The sequence below is a fragment of the Rosa chinensis genome, chromosome 7, assembly GCF_002994745.2.
Source record: "Rosa chinensis cultivar Old Blush chromosome 7, RchiOBHm-V2, whole genome shotgun sequence".
Classification (NCBI taxonomy): domain Eukaryota; kingdom Viridiplantae; phylum Streptophyta; class Magnoliopsida; order Rosales; family Rosaceae; genus Rosa; species Rosa chinensis.
The window spans coordinates 60,445,983-60,457,059 of record NC_037094.1 but is presented as its reverse complement, the minus strand read 5'-3'; the positions used below and the strand labels follow the sequence as shown (position 1 = coordinate 60,457,059).

Here is an 11,077-nt window from a genome sequence, read left to right as displayed (position 1 = left end):
TGTGACGAAATGGTCGATGAATGGTTGGCCATGGCTGTGGAGGATGATACTACTTTTGATGTTCGATCTTGCTTATAATCAAGCACTTGGTGATACTGATCTTGATTTCTCTCCTTTGGTCTTTATACAGGTTAAATCAATGTATTAAAAAGCGCGCCCCTTAAGGCTTAGAAAGCGCGAGGCGCTTTAGAAAATGAGTGTATTTTGCAGGTGAGGCGCAGAGGCGGACTAGGTGGAAAAGGCGGCCAAGGTGTCTAAAGCGAACGCCTGAGAATTTTTTTTTTTTTTTCACCAAATCGACGTCGTTTTGGTGTTTTGAGAGTTAAAACTCCTTCAGGTCTCGAGCTGAAGTCATTTTCGATTCCTTCAGCCTCCTCCATCAAAACTCCGACTCTTGCACTTCCAAATCCCAATTCCCAGGCAACAAATTTGATAAAATCATCAAGAGCCCATAAGTTTTCTCAAGGATTTGGCTCTAAAGGAGGCTTTTTTTCGCACTTGGAGCAAGAGATTTTCTCACTTGGAGAGTTGGAATCGGATTTGCAGCAAAGGATTTAAGGTATGAATTTGATTTCCTCGATCTTGCTGATGAATCAGATTTGCAGCAAATGTTCTCTTTTTCTTGTTCAATTAATCAATTTGGTGCAACTGGGAATGTGAGATTATGATAATAGCATAAATGAATGAAAATCATAATAACAATCAGTGCAGTGATAGCAATTGATACTAAATGAGGGAAAGAACATGGGTATTGGCAAGGTTTGCAGAATATGCAGACCATAGTGTTGGGGATTATCATGTGCTTTGGTCATATTACTCATATATAATAGCAATTTGGGATTATCATGTGTTTCTGGTAATCATTTTGTAATCAAAACAAAGGAGTGGTGTTTCATTATGGCCAAAGTTACTGGCTTTACCTCTAGCATAATTGCTTTCTCAATTAAGTTTCTACTTATTGCAGTAATGTTCCTTGTATGGCAGATCAAACACCTTCAAGTATAGTGAGGCTGGCTAGAGTACTAATCACTGATAATTAGCTTCTGGTATAGCTTCTGTTATTATCTTATAGAGAAACTGACGGTTATGTTTGTGTTGTGACGTGACAGTTATGTTTGTTTTGTGAGTTTCAGGGGCACATGATGTGGCTGCATAGACAAGACTCCTTCAAGGAGAAGTTTGAGGGATCTAAGTGAAGCCAGTAACAATGATGCTGATAATCAGCTTTTAAGCTTTTGAGCCATTGCCATCAGAATTGTATGTAAACAATTCCCAACTTCTGTTTTTTTTTTTTCAGTCTGTGTGATTGGTTTCTGAGTTTCATTGTGTAATTGGGAGGGAGTAGTCTGATTTTGGTTGTCAAATTTTAGTTTTTGGTTACAATACATGTTCTATATATAAGACTAGTTATATACATAAATACAACTAATTTATACATAAAGTTTACGCCTTACACCTCAAGGCGAACGCCTTGCTGAGGCTCTCCCGAAAACGTCTCAGCCTTTTAAAACATTGGGTTAAATCACAAGCTCACTACTACTCGTCTATCATGAAAATGAATTCAACTTTAGCTAATCTTTTTCAAGTTCAAATTAAATCTCTAGCTTTATATGGACTTTTTATTGTAGATTATGATTTAAAGAAGGATACTTTTACTACTGGGCTGAACGAAAAAGACCTGATTTATATGGACTTTTACTATTGAAAATTAAATCTCGATAACTCCGCGCTTGAGTTCAGGGCTTTGGTTAATGAAACAAAAAATGATCTGCATAATTGACGAATCAGAATTCTGATATAGTGGCTAGCTTGTCACCTGCTGACAAAGGTGACTTGTTAGCTCGCTAGTGAATGGAGGTTAATAGTTTAATATCCCACAGACGTGTATGAGAATTGATTAAGAACAGAATATGCAGGAATTTAATGGCATTTAGAGATTGATTATTCAAATTGAGAACTAAATAAATTTGGAGGTTACGAGCCAATAAGAAATTGATGCTTTTGGGATGAGGAAATCTATCTCAGTTTGCTTAAGCGGTCACCGTGCCGGAGGTGGCCCGAAGTTGGTGGTGTGGGTTGTGTGGAGGGATGAAGATGATAAGCAAAAAAAAAAAAAAAAGACATTAAGGGTATCATAGGAAATTTGAGGATAAAGCTTTTAAGAGGATTTCTAAATATTAATCAGAAAATTACATAATAGCACATGACCAAATATATAAACACAGAAAATTCACTTTTAAAAAAAATTATACAAATAAGGATATGACCCCAGACTCAAAAGTCAAATGATGTAAGCCTCATTCCCAATTTTAATGGAAAATGACCAAAATACTCGAGTTTCATCATAATTTATGGCATTGCTACTGACCATAAATCAAATACCCAAAACCTAAACCGGCCAAAACAGAAACCCAAATACCCCAATGATGGGGCCAACGCTAGTAGCAACTACGATTCCGTGCTCAGCTCGAATTTGGCTTCAATGGAGGCTGATAAGGTAAGCTCTTACTCCAATTTCGCTGCCTTCGTTTATGTTTCTTTGAATTAGGATGTGAAAAGATGAGGTGCTAATGAGACTAGAGTGGAGATGACTAATTGGGTTAGTTTCGGAGAAGATGGAGGAAGCGAAGCAAGAGTATGAGGAGGTTGGAGTGGGAGTAGGAGTAGAGTTACTTATTGGGTTGGTTTCGGGTGGTTGGGTTGGATGTGAAGATTTGAGTTGCAATCTTTGAGTTGGATTTGATTTTCAGCTGCATTTGGTAGTTTCAGAGTGGAAATTTGCTTGATTTTGTTCTTTTTCTTTCGTGGGTACTTTGAATGGTGTCTAAAGAGCTATTGAATTCATGTGTTTTTCCTGGGCACGTTTAATTACGTTGATAAGATTCAGCTGGAGTATTAGGTTTGATTCTTTACTATTGGATAGAGTTCATTAAGTTTCATGGAATGTGTTATATGAATCAATCGCATAGTAGCTATAATGTGTTATAAGATTCACAACGTGCATTAACGGATTCTATGCACCGTCAGTGTATTTGCACATCTATTATATTAATACAAACATCCAATCACAGCACTTCAGGTGACCCCACTGTCCTTTCGTCATAAATGGATAGTAACGGTCAACGTTAACGGTTAAAAGGGATGGATTCCAAAAACAAGGTAAAAAATTTATCTTGTTTGGCTGAAGGGTAGAATTTTTCTGAAATCGGGTAGATTGTGGAAGGATCGAGCAGGTCAGACCAGTCTCGCGTGCTCTGCCCAGGGCCGGACCTGACACGAGGCCCAAGAGTCAGCTGACTCAGGCCCAGAAATCTAGGAGGCCCAAAATTTTTTTTTATAGCTTTTGCCGTATGTGTTGGTGCTCCAGCCTCCAAAGACAAAAGTGTGTGAACATTAATTAGCAATCACTTCTCCGATTAAAGGGAAAGAAACATAATTTTAAGGGGCCCACAAAGAATTGGACAGATTTATATATACATGATGCTTGGCTGCTTGCCATATATAATATATAATATAATGTTAAAGTGTGTACACCCATTCAGACGTAAAAGAAAGAAAATGGAGTACACCCATTAATTAATGCTTGAAAGTGTACCCAAAAAAAAGAAGTTTTAATTAAAAAAAAAAAACGGGTAGAAGCCTAACCGTCTAAGAGATTTATTGTATAAATAGGATTCATAATGTAAATAGGATTACTAGAATATTTATTAGAAATAGGATTACTAAAACATCAAGGTTTGGTAATCCTATTTCTATAATAATTAATAAGCCTTTTGGTGAACTTATATATAGAGATAATTACATAAGAGGAATTCACTACTCTCAATAATCAATTTCTAGTCTTGTGTCTTGGGTTGCATTCAACTTTGTTATCATGCCTCCTAAATATATGTCTGGAGCTCAAAAAAGAAAGAAGAAACAGAGGGAAGAAGCATTAATTCAAAGTCAAGCTGGAGATATTAGTAAGTACTTTACTAGCAATAAAAAAGTGAAGAGGGAAGCGAATCAGAATGACCATGCCAATGAACAACATGATCAATCTATGAATGAGAATGAGAATGAAGAAGCGATTCAACTTGCCAATGTGAATGAATTAAATGATACCGAGGTTGAAGACCCGAAGCAGCTTGAGAATGAGGAAGTTGATGTCAATATGATTGAAGATGTTCAACATGAAGATTTAAATCAAGAGAGCGGCTTTCCTTTGAATATTGATGATCCAGGAACTTGGGATAAAATTGATCAAAATATTAGGGACTTCTTAGTTGAAAGGGGTCCAAAAAGAGATGATGGTGTCGAGTTGTTTCCCAAAGATAGTTCTGGTAGACATTTTGATTCATCACATTATAAGCGGTTGTTGCCAAATGGGGAGAAAAGTGATAGAAGATGGCTAGTATATTCTATTTCTTTAGACAAGATTTTTTGCTTTTGTTGCAAATTGTTCAAGACACAAAGAAATATGACTTTAATTGGCCAATTGGCTAATGAAGGATACAAAGATTGGCATAATTTGTCTCGGAGTCTTAGAAATCATCAAGCTAGTAAGGAGCATATTAGTTGTATGACAAGTTGGATTGAATTGGAAAGAAGGCTGCAAAAAAATAAGACAATTGATGAAAGCTTGCAAGTAGAAATCAATAAAGAAAGAGAACATTGGAGACAAGTGTTAAAGAGGATAATCGCTGTGGTGCAAAGACTAGCCAAAAATAACTTGGCATTTCGAGGAGATTGTGAGAAGCTTTATGTTGAAAACAATGGCCACTTTTTGCAAATGATTGAAATGATTGCTGAGTTTGATCCAATAATGGAAGAGCACATTCGGCGTAGTCAAGCATGTCAGATCCATTATACATATCTTGGTCCCAAAATTCAAAATGAATTGATACAGATGTTGGCAAATGACGTGAGAACTTCAATTGTTACAAAAGTTAAACAAGCAAAATATTTTTCAGTCATACTGGATTGTACTCCAGATGCGAGTCACGAGGAGCAAATGTCTCTTGTGATAAGATGCGTGGATGATTCAGCAAACTCTGCAGTGGTAGAAGAATATTGGATACAATTTTTGAAGGTAGATGACACATCAGGGCATGGACTTTTTACCGAGCTTAAAAATGTGTTAAGCAATCTTGAACTTGATATTGATGATATAAGAGGTCAAGGGTATGACAACGGATCTAATATGAGAGGGAGACACAAAGGTGTACAGAGCAGGTTACTTGAAATAAATCCTAGAGATTTTTATACTCCATGTGGTTGTCATAGTCTTAATCTGGCATTATGTGATATGGCGAATTGTTGTCCTAAAGCTATGTCATTTTTTGGAGTGATACAACGCATCTACACATTGTTCTCTTCTTCTACCAAGCGTTGGAAGATTTTCAAAGATCATGTGGAAGGTTTGACAGCTAAGCCATTGTCACAAACACGTTGGGAAAGTCATGTCGAAAGTGTCAAACCTATAAAAGAGCAGACTTCGCAAATAAGAGATGCTTTAGTTGACTTGGCAAATACTAGTGAAGATCCGAAAACAAAGAGTGAAGCTGAGTCTTTAGTAACACATGAACTTGAGAACTTTGAGTTTTTGCTTGGCATGGTAATTTGGTATCAGTTGTTATATGCGATCAACACTGTGAGTAAATGTCTTCAAGCTGAAAATATGGATATTGATGCTGCTCTTAAAGAATTAAATGGACTTATTTTGTTTCTTGAAGAGTATAGAGAATCCGGGCTTGATATGGCCATGGATGAAGCTAAACAAATGGCAAGTGAATTGGGAATTGAAGCTGTATTCCGCGAAAAACGCATCATTCGAAGAAAGAAGCAGTTTGATGACAGTGGCAGTGATGAGGTAATGCAATCATCTGAAGAATCGATCTTTTAGAGTTAATTACTTCCTCTTTATAATTGATCAAGCCCGTTCTTCACTTCAAACTCGGTTCGAACAATTTCAAAAATATGAAGAAATTTTTGGGTTTTTGTTTAGTTTGGAGAGGTTAAAGTCTGCTGATGATCATAGTTTAACGATGTCATGTGACAATCTTGAGAATTCTTTAACACATAATGGCCATTCAGATATTGATGGATATGATTTATTTTTGGAGTTAAAAATCTTGAAGTGCTCTTTACCAAGAGAAACAAAAAGAGCAATTGATGTGCTGAATTATTTGAAGAAGATGGATGGTTGTTTTCCGAATGCTTATGTTGCTTACAGAATCTTGCTGACTATACCAGTTACAGTTGCATCTGCAGAGAGAAGCTTCTCCAAGTTGAAGTTAATCAAGACTTATCTTCGATCAACTATGTCACAAGAAAGATTGAATGGATTGGCTATGTTATCAATTGAGAAAAAAGTGGTTGAAAAACTTGATTATGCAAACTTAATTACTACGTTTGCCTCCAAAACTGCGAGGCGAGTGGTATTTAAGTAAACATTTGATGCTTCAAGGGAGCGTGTGATGTATGATGATATCCAAATATAGCTTCCTGTCAACATTTCTAGCTTTAGTTTTGTTTTGTCTAGTTCATCTTTAGTTTTTTTCTTATATTTTTAATTTGGCTATATTTTTAACTTAATCTTTTAAATATTGTTTTAAGACATCTTAGGATATATTATTGACTTATAATCTAAATATTTTTGGATATTACATGTTGTTTGTTGTTTTACTATCAGATTTTGAGTTTATAGCTTTAGTTCCAGATTTTTTTTTTAATGCACACTACGATTTGAGGGCCCAGCTCCTAGAGTTTGCCTCAGGTCTGAAAATCTCAGGACCGGGCGTGGCTCTGCCAGGGTAATGATGCTCTCTCAACCGATGATGGAGGGGGACGATCGACCAAGGTGAGACGCGGCTTGGACTACGAGAGGCTGACGGCGGGGTTTTGAGGCATGAAGATACCAGCTCCGATCGATGTCTCTGGATTTGTCAATTATATATGGTGATGCAATGGGCCAGAGGTGGATTGATACGGACCTCATTTGCTGGAAATCTCAGTGGGAACCCAGACGAACTTCTTATCTCTGTAGTTTATTGTGGTGTACACAAGATTCAACATCAATAATTCAATACAAGAAAAGAAATGGATCTGGACATTCTTGGTAGCCATGGCGAGCTGTTTTTTTTAAATTTTTTTTATTTGTAATTAAATATTTCTATATTAAATTTTTATTTTTGTATAACACTACATTACTTCTTCTTTTATTCCAAATTACCCTACTACATTACTTAAACAAAACAAACGTGCACTGCATTATATAAAATTGAATGGAAAATATTTTCAAGTTCATAGACATTATATTTAATTTTTAAATAGATATGAATCACTTTAATAAAAAGTGAAGTTAAACAATCGAACAAACTACTTTTGACTCTTTTTTTAATTTTTTTACAAGCGTAATTAAACAAAACTAGAACACATGAAATTGCACAATCGAACGTCGACCTACCAACAAGAGTCATGAGAAGTGGATACAGACATTTAAGGGCAAGGTAATTAGGGCAATATGATTGATCGAGGTCAAAACAAGGACGTAAGTGGCTAATTTATTTAGCATAGTCATTATGCCTCACAATCATCGTATCCAATGGTTAGGCAGATCAATTTATTTTTTATCCATATTATGAGTTTTTGAATGTATATTTCTTCATATATGATGAATAAGTTAGACCACACTCGTAGACATAGGAATCTTATATGATATGAAGAATTGAATAAGAAAATCATTAAATTCGACATTAACCCATATGTTCGAGTAGTCTTATGCACAAGAATAAGTTAGCTAGGCTCGTCATCGTTTTGACCTTTATAAAGATAATCAACCCTATTTAAGTTTATATATCCTTAGAAATATGCGAATCATGACGAATTACTCTCCCAAATATTTTACATGGGTTGACAGAGATTGAACCCACAAGAGTGTGGGTGCGAAGCAGCGAATGGTTTGCCAAAAAGAGTTGTGATGGAGATATGGAGACGTTGTAGATGTTTTCGTTTGATAGATGACAACTTACCAAGTGGATCGGTACAAAAATAATGCTAAAAGATGTTAAGATTAGAAAAAAACCCAAAAAATGAAGCTCCTTTTAAGGGAAACCCAATCATATGTTTTCTTTTAATCTACACCCATTCACATAATTAAACCTACCGTATAGGTTTTAAGTCTATAATTAAGTTTTTTTCTCGTATTTTTAGTTTGACTATTTTACCCTTCTCGTCGAAGAAGGATAATATTCCTCAAATATAGGTTTTTTTTTTTTAAATTTAAATATGGCATCAGTTATAAACACAAATTAGAATTTAATACCATCAATTTATTTTTCCTGATTTAAAAACGATTAATTGCCTTAATTATTGCATATCTCTTCCTTTTTGATTTGACCTATATATTTGCCATTTTTTAGTAGATATGTTTGTGTAGATAATCCTATTATTAAATATGTCAATGTGATTAATTGCCTTAATTATTGTATGTAACTGATGCCATATTTTAGGAGATATGTTTGTGTAGATATTCCTTATTTAAAAAGATTAATTGCCTTAATTATTGTATATCTCTTCCTTTCAGATTTGATCTTTATATTTGCTATTTTTAAGTAGATGTGGTTGTGTAGATATTCCTATTAGATTTCGTAGATTTCTCAATTTGATTAAACATCCTTTTGTGGAGGTATTCCTATCATGTAGTGATTAAACATCCTCTCATCAAGGTATGTCATTTTGCTTTTCTTTTTTTCCCTTTTTTTGAATGAAATTTGATTCCCCATTCCAATAGGCGTAGGTATAGAATCAATATTCCATGTTCATTAATTTTCCATAATAGGGTCCATGTTATTGTAGATGATGGAGGGTGCAATCATTGCAAGGACCAGCTTTGATTCAAAAACAGTAGCATTTCCAATTTACAGTCACACTACATATAAGGATATATGTGAGGAAATATGTTCTAGATTTGGTGGTGGAGATGCTGAATTGTCGTATGCATTTGAAGGTTACTCAGCATGCTTGCCACTATTGCAGAAAAATAGTGTTACACAAAAATACAGACAAACCAACCTAACAAAATCACATTCATTCTCAATCCCCCTCAATTTTGATACATCTTTGATTTGTTGCTCCAGGATCACCTTGGACAACCTTTTCACTCCCGGGAATCGTCTTTTAATGAAATCAGAATCCCCTTTTCTCTTCTTCTGGTTAAGGTTGATCTCACGGCCTTCAATATTCAAACCAAACAGTTCAGCAATGTCACCTACAGATATTGTACCAGTAATTTCCTCAAACTGAAACGAGTTTTTTTCCTTGTCAAAGCATTTTAAAAGAGATACGATGTCACTATCAGACTTCCTACAAGCAAAGTCTATTATTTGCCGCTCATAAAAAGCTCTAAACAAATCCCTGAACGGTGTGGACTCTATCAGATCAAGCTTCACTTCAGTAATTTTAGCCCTTAACTCGTCGGTCATAACACGTCCAAACTTGAGAAGGTCGCACCTAAATTCAAGGTGGGTGTACTCTTTAGCCATCAAAATTAACTTGTAGTATCTATTGAGAAACAAGAAGATGAAACAAAAACTTGCAATCAAGAACTTGTATAATCTATCATACCTACTCAATATCAAAAACCTAGAACCATCACAAAACATATACCTCTTCGTCAGGAGCACACACACCTTTTGAATAGATAGCAATCACAATACTCATCAACCGTACCAATCGGATATGTTGTCGAACACAGGCAACCCACCAACCTCTGATTGTGCAATCCATTTATATCACAAGCTTGTAGAGATATTGACACTAGCTTTGAATGTGCAGATTACACTTTTCAATTTGAAGTTACGTAACCTCCAACCCAGATGAGAATTATCAATTGCTGAAATCAAGGGTTGAGTAATTCTGGGCGACGTCTATGGGCAGTCGTTTCATGATCGACTTCCATCAGCAACATTACTGGATTTTATTATCAATCCTATTTAATAGGTGAATGGGGAATTTGAAAGTGGCAGCTTTAGTAATTCTTAACAACATTGGGTTTTATTATTTACTCTATTTAATAGGTTTTTTTATTTTGCATAAATCTAATTAATTGGTTTGGGTGTATATTAAAACACTCTTATGGATGGATTTATTCTAAAAGAGGTGTGTCAATTTGGGTGTAGAATCAAATTCCCCAATATTTTTTGCGTATGCTGTATGCATCTCCCCTGCATTATTCAACAAAGAAAATCTAAAGTTCAACTACACAAAATCACAAGAAAGAAATGAACAACCTCCACCTAATTTTAATGGAGTGAAAGTAGCGATTATGCACTATGAAACTAAATAAGCCGAGAGAAGACCATAAGCAAGTAATTAGAAGAATGAGCTTACCACTTTTGGGTCTCAATAATGTTCAGTAGTAGCAGTTTGTTCTTATTACCAATCTGCAGCTAATGATAAAATTATTTTTAGAAATCATACCTCACTATGCCAAAATGTGCTTCAGACGACACACTTCAGACGACATAAGTTTTGTTTTATGTCGTCTGAGTTTTTCAGACGACATAATTTTTTTTGTGTTGTCTGAATATAGACTAAAACCATACTCGTTCAATTTGAAAAAATGGTGAGCATTCAGACGACACATTTGTGTAGTTGTAAAAGATGATGATTTCCTATCTCAAAAATCGTTTCATTTTAAAAATATGGTTAGATACAGACAACACTTATATGTTGTTGTAAAATATGGGGATATTTCAAATCTAACCCTAAGAGAATATTTGGAATTCCCTCCAAAAAGTTATAGTCCTTTCCCTCTCAAAATACTGAGACCCTAGCTGACCAGTCAATGGGGGTGATACTCAGACAACACAATTGTGTTGTGTAAAGAAGGTGAGTTTCACTTTTTTTTTTTCCCAAGTCGTTTTTGGCATTACTACACATTTACTCCTTCCCATCTCGGCTCACTCTTTCAGCCACATAAAATCCCCATTTTCTCTCTCCACCTCTCGTTTGCTTCCCCAAAACCGAAAATCCCTAGAATCTCTCAATTTGGAAATTTTGTTCAGATCCAGTCCCCAGAACCGTGAAATCAGTT

General features: G+C 35.4%; 1 long non-coding RNA gene and 1 pseudogene across 1 annotated transcript; both read left to right on the top strand.

Annotated features, from left to right (window-relative positions):
• Positions 1–253: 253 nt before the first annotated feature.
• On the top strand, positions 254–1,370 carry LOC112175503. Its single transcript, XR_002926475.2, has 3 exons — positions 254–559; positions 965–1,046; positions 1,134–1,370. It is a non-coding gene; the product is annotated as an uncharacterized LOC112175503 (long non-coding RNA).
• A 2,519-nt stretch (positions 1,371–3,889) lies between these two features.
• On the top strand, positions 3,890–6,431 carry LOC112178310 (annotated as a pseudogene).
• Positions 6,432–11,077: the final 4,646 nt, after the last annotated feature.